General features: G+C 42.5%; 2 protein-coding genes across 8 annotated transcripts in view; one reads left to right on the forward strand and one right to left on the reverse strand.

The window, feature by feature from the left end:
• Positions 1-18,624, reverse strand: part of ankib1a (ankyrin repeat and IBR domain containing 1a) — a 129,212-nt gene extending 110,588 nt beyond the window's left edge. For 2 of the 5 annotated variants that reach the window (XM_063044108.1, XM_063044109.1), the window contains exons 1-2: positions 18,523-18,624; positions 6,830-6,941 (exon numbers count right to left, since the gene is read on the reverse strand). The gene's annotated coding sequence lies outside the window, so the exon portion shown is untranslated. Of the gene's footprint in view, positions 1-6,829; positions 6,942-12,941; positions 12,970-17,887; positions 18,080-18,522 lie in introns of those variants that run through there. The other 3 variants (XM_063044106.1, XM_063044105.1, XM_063044107.1) reach the window with 3 other exon arrangements.
• Positions 18,625-18,669: 45 nt separating this feature from the next.
• The window catches only part of krit1 (KRIT1 ankyrin repeat containing), a 52,739-nt gene continuing 52,166 nt past the window's right edge, over positions 18,670-19,242 (forward strand). For 2 of the 3 annotated variants that reach the window (XM_063044110.1, XM_063044112.1), the window contains exon 1: positions 18,670-18,814. The gene's annotated coding sequence lies outside the window, so the exon portion shown is untranslated. Of the gene's footprint in view, positions 18,815-18,837; positions 19,039-19,242 lie in introns of those variants that run through there. The other variant, XM_063044111.1, reaches the window with a different exon arrangement.

Here is a 19,242-nt window from a genome sequence, read left to right on the forward strand (position 1 = left end):
TGGCAAGCCAATTCTGGATCCACAAAGCAAGGTCCCCTTGGATCCCATGCCTCCTTACTTTCTCAATAAGCCTTGCATGGGGTACCTTATCAAATGCCTTACTGAGATCCATACACATTACATCGACTGCTCTACCTTCGTCAATGTTTTTAGTCACATCCTCAAAAAATTCAATCAGGCTCGGAAGGCACGACCAGCCTTTCACAGAGCCATGCTGACTATTCCTAATCATATTATGCCTCTCCAAACGTTCATAAGTCCTGCCTCTCAGGATCTTCAACATTAACTTACCACCCACTGAAGTAAGACTCATTGGTCTGTAATTTCCAGGGCTATCTCTACTGCCTTTCTTGAATAAGGGAACAACTCCGGAACCTTTCCCATCCCCATTGATGATGCCAGGGGCTCAGGAATCTCCTCCCTCGCCTCCCACAATAGTCTATGGTATATCTCGTTCGGTCCTGGTGACTTATCCAACTTGATGCTTTCCAAAAGCTCCAGAAGATCCTCCTTCTTAATGTCTATATGCTCAAAGCTTTTCAGTCCACTGCAAGTCATCCCCAGAATCACCAATATCCTTTTCCACAGTGAATACTGAAGCAAAGTATTCATTAAATACCTCTGCTATCTCCTCCGGTTCCACACACACTTTTTCACTGTCACACTTGATTGGTCCTATTCTCTCACGTCTTATCCCCTTGCTCTTCACATATTGTAGAATGCCTTGGGGCTTTCCTTAATCCTGCTTGCCAAGGTCTTCTCATGGCCCCTTCTGGCTCTCCTACTTTCAATTTTAAACTCGTTCCTGCTAGCCTTATCATTTTCAAGATCTCTATCAAGACCAAGTTTTTTGAACCTTTCGTAAGCTTTTCTTTTCCTCTTGACTAGATTTTTAATACACCATGGTTCCTGTACCCTACCATCCTTTCCCTGTTTCATTGGAACGTACCTATGTAGAAAGCCACGCAAATATCTCCTGAACATTTGCCACATTTCTGCCATACGTTTCCCTGAGAACAGCTGTGCATATTATCTTGTTTATTATTTATTGTAATGCCTGCACTGTTTTGTGCACTTTATGCAGTCCTGGGTAGGTCTGTAGTCTAGTGTAGTTTTGTGATGTTTTACATAGTTCAGTGTAGTTTTTGTATTCTTCATGTAGCATCATGGTCCTGAAAAACATTGTCTCGTTTTTACTGTGTACTGTACCAGTAGTTATGGTCAAACTGACAGTAAAAAGTGACTTGACTTGACTTGAACTGCTCCCAATTTATACTTCCAAGTTCCTGCCTGTTACCTTCATATTTCCCCTTCCTCCAATTAAACCTTTTCAGAACTTGTCTGCTCCTATCCCTCTCCAATGCTATGGTAAAGGAGTTAGAATTGTGATCACTATCTCCAAAATGCTCTCCCACTGAGAGACCTGATACCTGACCAGGTTCATTTCCCAATACCAAATCAAGTACAGCCTCACCTCTTGTAGGCTTATCTACATATTGTGTCAAGAAACCTTCCTGAACACACCTAACAAAGTTCACCTCATCTAAACACCTTGCTCTAGAGAGATGCCAATCAATATTGGGGAAATTAAAATCTCCCACCACGACAACCCTATTATTATTGCACTGTTCCAGAATCTGTCTCCCTATCTGCTCCTCGATGTCCCTGTTACTATTGGGTAGTCTATAAAAAACACCCAGTAGAGTCATTGACCCCTTCCTGTTTCTAACTTCTGCCCACAAAAACTCAGGAGACAATCCCTCCATGACTTCCACCTTTTCTGCAGCCGTGACACTATCTCTGATCAGCGGTGCCACACTCCCACCCCTTTTGCCCCTCTTCCTGTCCTTTCAGGAACATCTAAAGCCTGGCACTCTAAGTAACCATTTCTGCCCAAGCCATCCAAGTCTCTGTAATGGCCACCACATCATAGCTCCAAGTACTGATCCACGCTCTAAGCTCATCCGCTTTGTTCATGATACTTCTTGCATTAAAATAAGACGCTCAAACGATCAGTCTGAGCACATCTCTATCATCTGTCTATCCTCCCTCTCACACTGCCTACAAGCTTTCTCTATTTGTGAGCCAACTGCTCCTTCCTCCATCTCTTCAGTTTGGTTCTCCCTCCCCAGCAATTCTAGTTTAAACTCTCCCTAATAGCCTGAGCAAACCTCCCTGAGAGGATATTGGTTCCCCTTGGATCCTTATTGTCCAGGTCACGCCTGCCCCAATAGGTCCCAGTGATCCAGAAATCCGAATCCCTGTCCCCTGCTCCAATCTCTCAGCCACGTATTTATCCTCCACCTCACTCTATTCCTAAAGTCATAGTCATACTTTATTGATCCCGGGGGAAATTGGTTTTCGTTACAGTTGCACCATAAATAATAAATAGTAATAGAACCATAAATAGTTAAATAGTAATATGTAAATTATGCCAGTAAATTATGAAATAAGTCCAGGACCAGCCTACCGACTCAGGGTGTCTGACCCTCCAAGGGAGGAGTTGTAAAGTTTGATGGCCACAGGCAGGAATGACTTCCTATGATGCTCTGTGCTGCATCTCGGAGGAATCAGTCTCTGGCTGAATGTACTCCTGTGCCCACCCAGTACATTATATATTGGATGGGAGACATTGACCAAGATGGCATGCAACTTAGACAGCATCCTCTTTTCAGACACCACCGTGGGAGAGTCCAGTTCCATCCCCACAACATCACTGGCCTTACGAATGAGTTTGTTGATTCTGTTGGTGTCTGTTACCCTCAGCCTGCTGCCCCAGCACACAACAGCAAACATGATAGCACTGGCCACCACAGACTCGTAGAACATTCTCAGCATCGTCCGGCAGATGTTAAAGGACCTCAGTCTCCTCAGGAAACAGAGACGGCTCTGACCCTTCTTGTAGACAGCCTCAGTGTTCTTTGACCAGTCCAGTTTATTGTCAATTCGTATCCCCAGGTATTTGTGATCCTCCACTATGTCCACACTGACCCCTGGATGGAAACAGGGGTCACCGGTACCTTAGCTCTCCTCAGGTCTACCACCAGGTCCTTAGTCTTTTTCACATAAGCTGCAGATAATTCTGCTCACACGATATGACAAAGTTTCCTACCGTAGCCCCGTACTCAGTCTCATCTCCCTTCCTGGTGCATCCAACTATGGCAGAGTCATCAGAAAACTTCTGAAGATGACAAGACTCTGTGCAGTAGTTGAAGTCCGAGGTGTAAATGGTGAAGAGAAAGGGAGACAAGACAGTCCCCTGTGGAGCCCCAGTCACTGTTGCGTGGCACAAGCAGTAATCCCGAGATTACTACCCTTGTGGTCCTGCTTCTCAGCTTCTTTCCGAACTCCCTGTAGTCTGTTTTCAGCACCTCTTCCCTTTTCCCACCCATGTCATTGGTACCAATATGTATCACGCCTCTGGCTGTTCACCTTCCCACTTCAGGATATCGTGGATGCAATCAGAAACATCCCGAACCCTGGCACCTGGGAGGCAAACTACCATCCGAGTTTCTTTCCTGCGTCCACAGAATTGCCTGTCTGACCCCCTAACTACAGAGTCCCCTACCACTGCGGCCATCCTCTTCCTTTCCCTACCCTTCTGCGCCACAGGGCCAGACTCTGCTTCTCCCAGGTAGGTCATCCTCCCCAACAGTACTCAAATAGGAGTACTTATTATTAAGGGGACAGCCACAGGGGTACTCTCTAGTATCTGCCTCTTGCCCTTTCCTCTCCTGACTGTTACCCACTTATCTATCTCCCAAGGCCCCGGGGTGACCACCTGCCTTTAGCTCCTCTCTATCACCTCCTCACTTCTCCTGACCAGACAAAGGTCATCTGCACAATTTTAAGAAATTAGAAATTTGTCATATGTACATTGAAGCATCAAAATATACACCAAACTGTTCTATCATTTGCAATCTGCTTTTCCACTAAGCTTAGTGTGATCAGTAAACTTAGATATGCTGGACTTGGTTTCCTATTCCAAATTGTTAATGTATATCATGAACAGTTGTGGGCACAGTACAGACCCCTGTTGCACTCTGCTCACCTGACTGCTCACCAGAGAAACATCCTTTTATCCTAACTCTGCCTTCCATTGGCTAAATAATCCTTTATCCACATTAATACGATACGTACCTCCCACACTCCGTGCATCTTTATGAATAAAATTGTACCTTATCAAACGGGTTCTGGAAATCTGAGTGTACAACATCCACTTCTAGCCACAGCTCTCATTCACTGCACTCATCATATCCTTAAAGAGCTCTAGAAAGTTTGTCAAACAGGACCTGCCCTTCAAGAATCCATGTGGTTTGCCTGATGGAACCACTTCTATCCCGGTGTCTTACTATTTCCTCCCTATACATTCTCTTCCCCCCCATCCCCCAAAACTACAGATGGTAAGCTAACTGGCCTATAGTAACTTCTTTTTGTCAATTTCCCCTTCTAATCAGTGGTTTGACATTTGCTGTTACCCAATCCTCCAAGACCTACCCAGAGAATTTTGTTAAATTATCATGAATGTGTCTACTATAACTTTTGCTATTTCTTTCAATAACTTGGTATTATTCACAGGCCTACAGACAAGTCACACCAGTGATTTTTTTTCTTGTTATTATGCTTAATCTTCACCCAGATGAACTGAACTTCCTGCTCCTTAGATCTTATATTGTTTCTATTGTCCTATTCTTATCCTTAATTAAGAGAGCTACTCCACCTCCTTTACCTTCCTAACTATCTTTTCGTGCTACCTGATACAATGGGATAATTAGTTCCCTATCATCTCCACCCTGTAACCATGTTTCTGTAATAGCCACGAAATCATACCCCTTTGTACTAATTTGTGCCACAAGTTCACTGATCTTGTTTCAAATACGAGCATTCAGATAGTGTGCTGAAACTCATTGACCTTTGAGAATCCAGTAACCTTTGGATTTTTCTGTACTTGGCTCTGACTTCTCGATTTTCTAACTTTTGCTTGGTCTCTGCATTACTTCTTTGTCTTTCTGCATGGATTCACATCCCTGTGCCGTATTCCCTCCCCAACAGTACTAGCAAACAATCCCCCCAAGGACACTGATCCTGTTCCTGTCAGTCGGTGTAAACGGTCCAGTTTGTACTGATTCCACCTCATCCAGAACCAATTCCAGTTCCCCATGAATCTGAAACCCTCCCTCCTGCACCATGGTTCAAGCCACATATTCATCCTAATTATGCTGCTATTCCTACTTTGACTAACACATGACAAAGGTAGCAATCCTTAGAAGTGTCTTTCTTAATTTATCTTTTAGCTTCCTAAATTCAGCTTGTAGGGCCTCCTTCCACTTTTTTCTATATCGTTGGTACCTATGTGCACGACAGCTGGCTGTTCACTCTCCTTCTAGAATGCCTTACAGCTGCTCTGAGATGTTCCTTACCCTTGCATCTGGAAGGTCACATACCAAACAGGAGTCGTATTTGCAGCCATAAAAGCTCCCGTCTATTCCTCCTACCATGGTAGTTCTGCCACTCTTTTTCCTACCCCCATGTGCAGCAGAGTAGCAGAGTCACCCATAGTACCACGACTTAGCAACTGCTGCCTTCCCCTGATGAACCATCTCTCTCAACAATATCCAAAGAATGATTTCACCAGTCTCTCCTCATAACTGAAAAGGCCAAACACAAGCAAATGGGACTTGCTTAGATGAGCGTGTTGGTTGCATGGATTGGTTAGGCCAAAGGACCTGTTTCTGTGCTGTTTGAATCCATGATCTAAAAGTAGATGCCCTGAATCTACTTTTGCCAGGTCTTGCCTTATGTTAATGAAATTTGCCTGAGTGTCAGCAATACCATAGACCCTCCCCAATTGATGAAAGCTTTCTCATCTACTAATAATCCTCCTTTCATTAAAACTGATCCAATTTAGCTTTGAATTCCTTTGATATATACTTGCTCACTCGCTTTTAATTTCTCATAATTTCTTATAATTATAATTTCTCCTCTAGGTGACAGTACATTTTTTTTTCTACTCTAGGTAATAGTACCCTTCCGCCTGGAAAATTACACTGTTCCCTTTCTTCTACCAATTCAATTTGATCTTCTTCAACAACACTAGCAAACCTCCCAGCAAGAATACTGATTAATGAGCAACCCAAGTTGTTTGTACTGGTCCCACCCTCCCTAAAAATAGTCCCAATAATTCATAAATCTAAAGACCATCCCATTGCTAATGTAAGTGGCAAATGTTTCTCCCTTCTTCTGCCCTTCCTCCATCTAGAGTAATTGATATCTTGAATGTGTTGTCTTGGAGGTGGTGTAATCTGATATAATAATTACATTTGAGGCATTTAGTCAGACACAGAAGGATACTAATGAAGGCAAAATAGATCAGTATGGTCAAAAGATCAGCCTGGATTTGGTGGGCTGAAGAGCCCAATTTAGTGCTGTAGGACGAACTAGTAAGGTGGTCAGGGTTAGGTACAAAGCACTGCTACCCATTCCCAGGTTTGTTCCTGTTAAAGCTGCAAGGCTATTCTGGGAGTTGGGGGTGGACAAGGGACTCAGAAGTTCACTGCCCAAAACCCACTTATCACTGTGGTCTGAATACATATTGCCAGACACTTCCTTGATCAGTTCCCTAAACATCTCTAACCATTACCACCCTTTCCCCCAAACCAAATCCTGCTCAAATAAACATTAGTATGTGCGCTCTGCCAGAGCTGTATTTAGCATAATTTGGTCCCAAATAACTGTTGTTTAACTAGTTATATTTGGACTATGAAGAGAACAATACAAAAGTACTCAGACACAGAAGCACAAAAATAATTCCTGCTCCAAAGAAACGCACCTTCTGTCAGCTTTTTGAGAGAGGACATCATTGATGACACCACCATGAAAAAAAAATCCAGACAGTAAGATTCTGAAGGAGCACATATGGCAGTTAAGACCACAGTTAGCACCTAAGAGAAAAATATTAAGAAGTATTAATGTAAATGCATGTATCATGCAGGTAATCCTAAAGAGAGTTGAACCGTTAGTCATTTTAATTACTTCAAAACTGAGTCTGACTGAGAGCATACTTTAACTATAATTACAATGCCAATGGGGAGAAAATATCTTACTAAATCTTTCCAACATCTCTCAGGATCAATCAAAACAGAATGATTTTTCATTACTCTCCCCAAACCCATAAAGCCACTTTACCCAGACAGCCATTAATTATTGATACTTAAAATTACATAAATAACTGCCTTCTGAAAATAACCAAATATTTTGATTGTGAATCATGAGAAACTTCCCCGCTAAAATATATCGTGACTTGAATACACGTGAAATGTGAGAGTAAAAGAACTAAAAGCAACATGAGGAATTATGTGCAATCCCCCAACTAGATGTTGTCACCAGAAATAATATCACACGTAAATTAAATAATAACTGCCAAAATCAAATTGAAAAGAAAATGTACGTAGCTATTGGAAGGACCATATAGCAGTGGGTTTGAAGGATACATACACCCTATCCTGGTTATATGCGTCTTCAGACAATGCGTATTCACAGTTATGCGAGGAACCTATTTCTACCAACGTCTCTTTACACATGTCCAAAACTCTCAGTTATGCGAGCAGCACTGCCTTCCCGCCAATATGAGTCACATGCGCACACCTCACAGTCTCACTGTTGGGATGAGAAGCACCGCTTTCCCGCCAATACAAGTCAGATACACGCGCCTCACAATCTCTCTCCCGCCAGTCTCACATTGGTTTTGGCAAGGTGTGGATGTGCGATCTTGCGCTCTTAAACTTTTGTTGGTTTTACCTACGGTGCAGTGATTTTGTGCTTGAAATATTTAACTATGCCTCCTAAGCATCCGATGTCATGTCCTGGGCCATCAGCCGAGCAGCAGAGAACCGCTTTAACACTTGAAAAAAAGTTGGAAATTATAAATAGCGTGGCATCAGCTCTAGGATGCTACTGCCGGGAACAGAATCTTGCCTTTAAGGTTCTTTTGTTGCTTGACAATGCACCAGCCCATCCTAAACATTTGGACAGTATTTATCCTAACATAAAAGTGCATTTCCTGCCACTTAACACAACACAAGGCGTACGTACTATTTTTTACGGTGAACTATCTCTCAGATTCTGCAAGCAACAGACGATTTTGAAAATCCCAGGAGTTTACCAACGGTGAGGGAATGGTGGAAGTCAGAACACTTGGCACAAATGGTGATGGACATAGACCCAAGTTTAGAACGGAATCAGCATTTCAGTCGTTCCCTGCCGTCAACCCTCCTTCCCTACAAGCAAATTTATGCTGAAAAACAAAATGCTGCCAAGCAAACAACCCTCACCACTTTCTTCAAATCGGTGTCAGCTCCTGCTGCTGCCAGTTCTAAGAGTTCTGTGAGTCTTCCTTCACCCCTTGCTGTGCTTGATATGATCCTGATGACCACAACCATCCACCTTAACCATGTAAAGCTGCCCGACACCACAACAACCACCATCTCCCGGAGCAAACACACCTGCCACTGTTGATGAGTACTGTACACCCTAGTAAGTTAACTTTCTATGATTTATTACATTAAATATTACCTTAAATTGATGAAATATATTACAAATGTTGTCTTGTAGTACTGCCTTTGTGTAGTATTGGTATGAAAATGTGAGTAACTTACAGATAAAACATATTTAGGAAACCCTCTGGAACCTATTTTCTCCATTCAAATAATTATTCACGTTATGCGTCGACTGCGAGGAACGTATCCCCCGCATATAATGAGGATAGGGTGTATGTATAGTCACATGGTGAAGCATATGGTGAAGTGCGTTGTTTGTGGAAAATCAAATCAGCAAAGGTTATGGTTCCAGCACCAACATAGCATGCTCACAATTCACTAACCCTAACCTTGGAATGTGAGGGCAAATGGAAGCATCAGGAGGAATCCCACACAGTCAGGAGGAGAACAAACAAACTGCTTACAGGCAGAGTCAGGAACTGAACCCTGATCTTACAGCTGCTGCTGTCAAGTGATGCGCTAGCCACTATGCTACCATACCGTTTCTATAATTGATTGGTTAAACTTTCCAAAGCCACGATGAACCAAATGGCTCGCTTCGGTGATACATCACAATACAATTTAATTTGTGTGTGGAGGCTATTATCTACTCTACCAAAAGCAATTCACAAGTTCCAATTTTCCTTTAAGAAAAAACTACTGCAGAGTTATGGCAAGAAATAACTTACATCTTGGGGCAAGGAAACAAAAAGGATCAGGTGTTGGTTGTTGTTTAGTGCTATTCACAACGCTCAGCATGAAATATGACCTCAACAACATTCATACAAGGGTTGACAAGTGGCATTCAAACCATAGAATTGTGGGGTTATAAGGATACCACAAGAGAGAATCAAACTACTTGCAACACAAAGTTCTGTTGGAACTCAGTAAGTGAGGTGGCATCTAAGGAGGGAAATAAACAGGTGACACACTTCAACAACAGGAATTCTGCAGATGCTGGAAATTCAAGCAACACACATCAAAGTTGCTGGTGAACGCAGCAGGCCAGGCAGCATCTCTAGGAAGAGGTACAGTCGACGTTTCAGGCCGAGACCCTTCGTCAGGACTAACTGAAGGAAGAGTTAGTAAGAGATTTGAAAGTGGGAGGGGGAGGGGGAGATCCAAAATGATAGGAGAAGACAGGAGGGGGAGGGATGGAGCCAAGAGCTGGACAGGTGATTGGCAAAAGGGATACGAGAGGATCATGGGACAGGAGGTCCGGGGAGAAAGACAAGGGGGGGGACCCAGAGGATGGGCAAGGGGTATAGTCAGAGGGACAGAGGGAGAAAAAGGAGAGTGAGAGACACTTCATTAGGAGTCCCAATGAAAGGCCTCGGCCAAAAACATATTCTGTTCATTCCTTTCCATAGATGCTGCCTGAACTACTGAAATTCTCTAGCAATTTGTGTGTGTTGTTGGAATATTACCAGCTGCAGGTTCCCTTCAAAGTTGACTTCCAAATCAACAGACCACAATCAGCAAGGTTAGGCAGCAACAACTTTATCCTGACTAGTCCCCCTAGTGCCCGGGTGAACATTGAAAAGGAATACGCACAGTCCACGGCGACCGTAGAGGTGTTCCGGGACCGTTGGGCTCCGCGGGGTGTAAATGCCATCATTGATGAGGATGGCAATATATTGGTTTAAGATGTATTGTCTGTTTGTAGTGTAGTAAATATGTTAGTCACTGGGTTTGTAAATATTGTATAGCACCGACATTTGTAATAAAGAATTTTGTAAAAAAAAAGAAAAAAAAAAAAACACTGGTGCCCTGCAAACCCACATCTCCGGCCCCTTTACTCCTTATACACTCATCACTGTGTGGCTGGATTGCGCTCTAACTCCATCTACAAGCTCACAGATGACATGAACGTAGAGGGCTAGATCTCACACAAGGACCAGACAGTGTACAGGAAGGAGTTACAGAATATAGTGGCATGGTGCCAAGACAATAACCTTTCCCAGAATGTCAACAAAAGAGCTGGTCGCTGACTTGAGAAAGCAGTGCAGAATATATGCTTCTATATGTATCACTGGTGTTGAGGAGGCATGGTTGAGAGCCAAGAAAGCACACCAGCACCTCTACTTCTGAGGAAGACTCAAGAAATTCAGCATGTCCCTGTTGACTGTTACCAATTTTTATAAATGCACCACAGAAAACATCTCATCTAGATGTGTCACCGTTTTGGTATGGCAACTACTATGCCCAAGATCGCAAGAAGTGGCAAAGTTATTCTCAGATAATCACACAAACAAGCCTCCCTTCCACGGATTCGGTCTATACTTCCAGATGCCTCAGGAAAGCAGTCAGCATAATTAAAGATCCTACACATCTCAGACATTCTCTCTTCTTCCCCCATCCATCAGGCAGAAGATAAGTGCTTGAAAATACACACCACCAAGCTCAAGGATAGCTTCTGCCTCATTGTTATCAAACTCTTTAATGGACCTCTTGTATGATAAAGGTGAATTCTTGACCTTACAGTCTACCTCATCATGGCTCTGGTACCTTATTTTCTACCTGCACTGCACTTTCTCTGTAACTGTAACACTATTCTGTATTCTGTTATTGCCTTTCCCTTTCAACTACAGTGATACATTTATGTCCTGAAATGATCCGTACAGATGGCATGGCAAACTAAATATATCTCAGATCTCAGTTAATGTGACAACAATAAACCAATTTATGCCCCTTCCTGACTTTAAAATATATAGCCAGTCTTTGAAATCTGCTAGAACTAAATCCTGGATCTCTTTGCAGGACAACCTTCACTAAATGTTTAAGATAACTCAACATCACCTCATAAGGAACGGACGCTAAATGCTGGCCTTGCCAGCATTGCCAAATCCTGAAAATACCTTCCTCATATTAACTCATCAATTTTGCATAACCCCATATCTTAGCAGACACTCTTTGGATTGTATTCATTATCAAATACAGCTTTCTAAATAGGTAAGATCCCACACAAGAGAAATAATGGAAATCGATTTATCACCGCTATGAAATGCTGTCTAGCATATATGAACTCCTGTCTTTTTGTGTAGCTCAATTAAGATAAAAGGGTCACAAGTTGCACCTTCACTTGAAGCAAAATTACTTTTATTCCAGGGATATTATGGACGACTAAGGCTATTTGTATCACCTTATCATTTTGGTACCTATTGTAGGTTCAGTACCCCTTATCCAAAATGCTTGGATTTTTGGACTTCAGAATATATTTGAGATAGCTTGGGATCACCACCATCTCAGACTCTGAATTCATGTGCTACCAGTAAGTACTCTTTGTCTTACACTTCTTCATCACACGTAAGTACAGTTTCAAGAAAAATTTGTGAACGCTTTGCAATTACATTAATTACTCATAAAATATGCCTGATCTTCATTGTAAATCACAATAGTAGACAAATACAATCTGCCTAAACTAATAATGCACAATTGTACTTTCATGTCTTTACTGAACACATTGTTTAATCATTCATTGTCCAGGCTAGAAAAAGTATGTGAACACCGATATTTAATAACTGGTAGAACCTCCTTTAACAGCAATAAGCTCCACCAAATGTTTCCTGTAGCTGCTGATCAGACATACACAACAGCAAGGAGGAATTTTAGACCATTTCTCCATACAAAACTGTTTCAGTTCATCAATATTTCTGGGAAATCTTGCATGAATAGCCCTCTTCAGGTTGTCCCACAGCATCTCAATAGGGTTAAGGTCTGGACTCTGACTTGGCCACTCCAAAATACACATTTTCTTCTTTTTAAACCACTCTGTTGTTGATTTACTCTTGAGTTTTGGTTCATTGTCTTGTTGCAGCATCCAATTTCTATTAAGCTTCAGGTGACAAAGCTGCTACCCTGAAACTCTCCTGTAAAATGTCTTGATTTTGACTTGTAGGCTGATGGTGTCACGTCAGAGTCCAGAACTTAACACAATTGAGAAGCTGTGGCATGACCTGAAGAAGGCTATTCATACACGGTATCCCAGAAATGTTGATGACCTGAAACAGTTACGTATGGAGGAACAGTCTAAAATTCCTCCTTGCCGACATGCAAGTCTGATGAGCAGCTACAGGGAACATTTGGTGGAGTTTATTGTTGCTAAAGGAGGTTCTACCAGTTAATAAATACAGGGGTTCGTTCACATACTTCTTCCAGTCTGGACTGTGATTGATTAAACAGTAAGTTCAATAAGTACAGAGATATTAGTGTGCTTTCTTGCAGATATCATTTTGTAAGTATTGGCGTTTTTCTTTTCACTAATTTTTGTAAATTCAATTTTTGACGCATCTCATAAATACTCTTGCACTTAAGGGTCAAGTGATTCCAGCCATTTTCTCTATGATCATAACCCATGTATCTAACATGGAGGTTACATTCTTTTTGATCTACAGCTTTTTGACTTACGTGACTTAGGGAGATAAAATGGTCTCCCATGCGGTTAGTTTTCTTTCACTAACTTTTCTCAAATGCCATAGTATTAAAACTGTGGTCTTCAGCTATCTTTCTTCACTTGAGCACAGTAAAGTTGCTTTGATTCTTATTTTATCATCTGAAAGAGAACAACAGCACATTCCTTCCAGTTAATTAGAACGCAAATGTATAGTGGAGATAAGGGGATAATGGTGTATTTGGCCAGTCCAGAATGTCAGGCGGTACTATGCCACTACCAACAGAAAAAAGTGTTTGGTGCCACAGGTGCTCCAGCGGCTGTCAAAATTTACTAGTGTTTTCATAACAAATTGTTTTGAAGTGCTATGTCTTGGAATTCCCTGAGGATATGAAAGATACTATTTTGTTCTGTTTCAACACACTAATTTAGAGTCAGGCTATCATGCCTAACACGTGTCAAGCCCATTTCTGCCTTTGCTCATACACTTACTGATAGATTTGGCTCTTTATCAAGCATCAAATTAACACTAAAATTCCCATGTTTGTTTTAAATTCTTAACAGTTTTACACATTCATATCTAATTACTTTCAACACTGTAAACCCTCTAACTTACATGTGCTCCTTTGATTTTGGTCTGTTGATTATCTGTCTCCCCCACCACCAACTGTGAATTCAGCCACCATAGCCCAGAGGTCTGAAATGCCTTCTCTAAGCCTTCTCCTCTTGGTCTTTAATATTCCTTTAAATCTGCCTCTTGAGGTTTCTTAAAGCCTACCTAATAAGCCTTTGGAAATCTGCCAAATACACAAAACATACACAAAGCCACAGCTGTTCCCATGAATGTGGAGGTGTGATTCTTAATTATTTAGGAATAAAATCTAACTGAAACAGAATTTATACATCTAGTTCAGAATCACCAAATAAATTGCCCATTGAGTTTGATTTTGGTTGTAGCATAGCCTAGGCCTCATGCTGGGAGCTCGCCCTTTTTACCCACCCAGAAGAGTAGGAGCCGGAAACGCTGGGCGGGGGGCGCGGGGGATCCATGTTGGACTAGGAGCAAGCCCCTCCAGTATTTGCTTGGTGGACGACAAAGTAGATTGCATGTGTGCATTTGTCTGTGGACCACTGAAGGCTTTTCCAGATAACAATCATCCATGCACCATCAGTCTGCAGGGACTTGGGCAATATTATATTTTTTAGAGACTGTATGTTTACTGCTATCTTGTACTGTATGTGCTTTTGCTGTGTATGACAGTTAGAACTGTGTTTTTGTGCCTTGGCCCTAGAGGATCACTGTTTCATTTGGCTGTATTCATGGAGTCACAGAACAGTACAGCACAGAGACAGGTCCTCGGCCCATCAAGTCCATGTCAAATCATTTAAACTGCCTACTCCGATCGACCCGCACTGGGACCATAGCCCTCCATACCCATGTACCAATCCAAACTTCTCTTAAACATTGCAATCAAGCTCAAATGCAACACTTGCACTGGCAGCTTGTTCGACATTCTCACGGCCCTCTGAGTGAAGAAGTTTCCCTTCACGCTCCCCTTAACCTTTCACCTTTAACCTATAACCTCTAGTTGTAGTCCAATCCGACCTCAGTGAAAAAAGCCTGCTTCCATTTACCTTATTTATACCACTCATAATTTTGTATACCTCTATCAAATCTCCCCTCAGTTTTCTATGTTTCGAGGAATAAAGTCTAACCCGTTCAACCTTTTTCTATAACTTGTGTCAAGTCCCAGCAACATCCTTGTAAATTTTCTCTGCACTCTTTCAATCTTATTTGCATCTTTCCTACAATTAGGTGACCAAAACTACACACTTCAAATTAAGCCTCACCAATGTCTTAGAGAACTTCAACATAACATCCCATCTCCTGTACTTAATACTTTGATTTATGAAGGCCAATGTGCCAAAGGCTTTCTTAACAACCCTATCTACCAGTGACGCCACTTTCAATGAATCATGGACCTGTATTCTCAGATCCCTATGTTCTACAACACTCCTCAGTGCCCTACCGTTCACTGTGTAAGACCTACCCATGCTGGTCCAACTGAAGTGCAACACCTCGCACTTGTCTGCATTAAATTCCATCTGCCATTTTTCAGCCCATTTTACCAGCTAGTCTTCTTTGCTGTTGACTACACCCCTCCCATGATGTTGTCATCCGCAAATTTCCTGATCCAGCTAACCCACATTAACTACCAGATCGTGATAGAGATGACTAACAACAATGGACCAAACAATTTAATAAAATATGATTCAAATTTAATGTGCAACACAGGTAATCAGCAAATAGTAGATAGCTTGTTGTCCTAATGACAAGATCTTGGTGGTAATAGGGTATTCATAGAGTTACAGTAGGTCAAAGAGATTGTGGGATGGGTGGTTGGGATGCTCAACAATGCTTCAGGCCCTTTGTGAACAACACTCCCAGTAAATGAGGGGGTGGAGGGAGATCCCGGTGACCTTCTTTGTGGATTTATACTATCCTCTGTAAGGTCTTGCAGTCTAGTACCCTTTCGTACCACACAATGATGCAGCCAGACAGGGCACTCTTGATAGCACTCCTCTACAAAGTTGTTACTATATGGGTGCGGAGCCTCGTAAACCTCAATCTCGACAGAAAGTAACAGCAAGTGTAGACACTGCTGTACCTTCTTCACTAATGAGATATTGTGGGTCTTCACCCTCTCATGGCAGAGCCATTGATGTGCAATGGAGTGTGGTCAAGCTGCGCCTTCCTGAAGTTCACAATCATCTCGTATGTCTTCTCCATGTTGAGACTCAAGTTGCTTTCACACCATTTGACAAGCCTCTCTACCTCCTCTCTGTATACCGACTCATCCTTGTTGCTGATGACACAGCACTTTGTATCATCAGCAAACTTGAAGACGCGGTTTAAGCCAGATCTGACAATGCAGTCATGATTCAGCAGTGACCTGAGTACACAGTCCTAGGGGTCTCAGCCCTAGAGGTACACAATCCTCAGCATGATGGAGCTTGAGATGTTGCTGCCAACTCGGACTGACTGAGGTCTTTCTGTCAAGAAGTCGAAGATCCATTCACAGAGAGGGGTGTTGAGTACCAATGAAGACAGTTTACCCGCCAGCTTCTGAGTGACGATCGTGTCAAATGGCAAGCTGACGTCAATGTATAGTATCCTGGTGTATGAAGCATCATTTGGAAGATGGATTTTATAAGATGCATTACAGGCCACTCAAAGCACTTCATGATTGCTGAGGTGATACAGATCATCAGGTTAAAATACTGAGCAATTTATAAATGTCAGTAGGTTCAAAATCAACTACTTCTCTACAACTTTTAATAACGAAAGTAAAACCTAGTTTGAAGGCACCTCATTTTGTACAATTTTGGTTTGCTGTTTTATGAAAAAATACAGAATACATCTGGCACACTAAAGAGTCACACACCAAATGCAAGTTTAGAAGTATTGGCTAATTTAAAAGAAAATTGATTGCAATCTTGCAACACAACTTACAAAATATTAAAAAATTACAATCCCTCATTAAATTGAACGCCATTTACTGTGCTTAAACTTTTTATTGAGGACATGTACAAAATTACTTCTTTCCTAGAGAAATACTAGGGGTAGCAGAGACAGCAAGCATGGAAATTGAATTTGATTGACCACCAGGTCACACAGAGAAGTCATCTCTTTGCATCTTGGAGCTTACGTATTACCACACAAGTGTGGCAAACAAAATAAAACACTCAAAAATCTATCTAGCTGTGAAAGTGCCAAGCAAAAAGTGCAGAAAATAACAACACTAAATATTTCTTAATTGCAGCACACACAAAATGCTGGAGGAACTCAATAATTACCATATGTTCAAGAAATCGATGTTCGTGAACTTCTGGTAATACTCCACCCCCTTCACCATTCCCCATTCCCCATTCCCATTTCCCTCTTTCACCTTATATCCTTACCTGCCCATCACCTCCCTCTGGTTCTCCTCCCCCTTTTCTTTCTTCCATGGCCTTCAGTCCTCTCCTATCAGATTCCCCCTTCTCTAGCCCTGTATCTCTTTCACCCATCAACCTCCTAGCTTTTTACTTTATTCCCCCCACCCCCGGGTTTCACCTATCACCTTGTGGTTATCCCTCCCCTCTCCCATCTGCATTCTTACTCTGACTCATCTTTTTTTTTCTGTGGTCCTGAAAGGTCTCAGCCAAAAACATTGACTTTACTCTTTTCCATAGACGCTGCCTGACCTGCTGAGTTCCTCCAGCACTTTGCGTGCGTTGCGTGGATTTCCAGCATCTGCAGATTTTCTCTTGATTGTGATTACTTAACTGCATACAGTTAACATTCAACCAAGGCTATTTTGACCAATCTAATGAAATAAGAACACTGTGGCTCATGCTGAAGTCCACACCAAGAACTCAACATGTGCATAATTTGCACATCCTATCTCATCATTTTCTCTGCACTACTAGAGATAAGTCTCCTCTCAAATAATCCTAGCATTTGATTAGAATAAAGTCTTTTGATGTTAAAAGATCAATCTGGATTGCCACCATTATAATTACAGTGCAAAACATTAACAACTGAAATATAGTTGAAAGTAGGCAAGATCTGTTAGGCATTTAAAAATAAAACATTTACTGAAATAATCAAAAACACTTTCTGCAAACATGTGCGAACTCATTATTTTTTCAAGATCATTTCTCATGGAACATTTGACACTTCTAAGATTAAAATTTTAGATTCAACCATTATACCAACTCATAAAATAGGAGTCTCGGGACGTAACTTCCAATCGAGTTACATTACTGCGTAAATAAAATGCCACGTTTTCCATCGTTTCCACTTCACTCTGCATTGAATGGAAATTTGCTCACTTGTTTCTACTAAGATATATTTCAAACAGAAGAAGGATAGACGGCTTTTTTTAGAACAATAAACTCAGCGTTTCTCCTGACTAACCTCCAATGTGAACAATTCTGCAGAAGTTTTTTGAAAGAATAAACAGTCAACGTTTCGGGCCGAGACCCTTCTTCAGGCCTGGAACGTCGAGTCTTTATTTATTTCCATAGATGCTGCCAGCTGAGTTCCTCCAGCATTTCGTGTGTGTTGCTTTGTAATTTCCAGCATCTGCAGACTTCCTGTTTATAGCTTCTGAAAGAAAGTGTTGATCGCACTGCTAGTACTCAAGTACTACGTGGAGACATAAGAGACTGCAGATGCTTGAATCTGGAGCAAACAGCAAACTGCTATAAGAACCCAGCGGATCAAGCATCATCCATGGAGGCAAAGGCATGGACCATAGTACCACCTAGCGCCCTAGTACCGCCGCTGTTGCTAAGAACCAACCCCTCCATCTATAACGGCACTGTGCAACCGATGCAGCAGTCGCAAGCGGGGACGGCGCATAGTAACGCCGCGAATAAACTGAGCCCCGTGCCCCAGAGAGGCCGCGATCCCCAATGGCGCCCCAACAACCGGCATTCAAGAAGCCGGATCTCTCAGCTTTGGAAGGTAACCGCCTCCTCTCGATGCGACTTATCACTAAGCCACCGACAAAACAGCGGCGGCACTGGGTGGAATAGATAGGTCGTTACCCCAGAGGCGTCGCAAGCAACCGCTCGTCTCCTCCCGGCCGTTTCTAGTCGGACTGCATGAAAACAAAAGCTCGCACCTCTGACCCGGAAACACTCCCCACCTTCCTCCTTCCCCCAACAGCGAGGTGGCAACCTCTGCCCTGGCGGTCACTGCGCATGTGCATTACCGGATCGGAGGCGGGGGCGAAGATGTGGACGTCGGAACCGTACAAACATCGGCACTAAGTGCCTGTGGAGCCACCTACGGATGGGATAAGTGTAACTCCGACATTTTTACACTTACCGTTACCGAGTGAGTAGCGTGGGCGTGGTGTTTCTTCTCCTCTTGAGTCCATTGGTTTGGTGAAGTTCTTATTCGGTTCTCTAACCCCACCCCACCTCATCCTCTGGATTGAAATGGATGCAGAAATGCTGGAAATATTCCGCATCTCAAGACACACCTGTGGAGAGAGAACAGTTAACTTGTTAGGACGGTGACCCTTTATCAGAACTGGAAAGAAGAGATACACGAGTCTGGTTTGTAATCCTGTAGTTAGCGAGGCCCTTGTGCGACCTACAGACTGCCACAGGTGGAGTAGGAAGGAGGTACTCGATGTGACAGCGGGGTACTGTGTTCCTTTCGCCACTTTTACTGCTTTTTTTGTGCTCAGCAGAGAAACTTGGCCCACCTCGTCCCAGCCCGTTTCATCCTTTTTTATTTTAGGGATGTACTGCTGTCGG

Source organism: Mobula hypostoma, chromosome 3 (genome assembly GCF_963921235.1).
Source record: "Mobula hypostoma chromosome 3, sMobHyp1.1, whole genome shotgun sequence".
NCBI lineage: Eukaryota > Metazoa > Chordata > Chondrichthyes > Myliobatiformes > Myliobatidae > Mobula > Mobula hypostoma.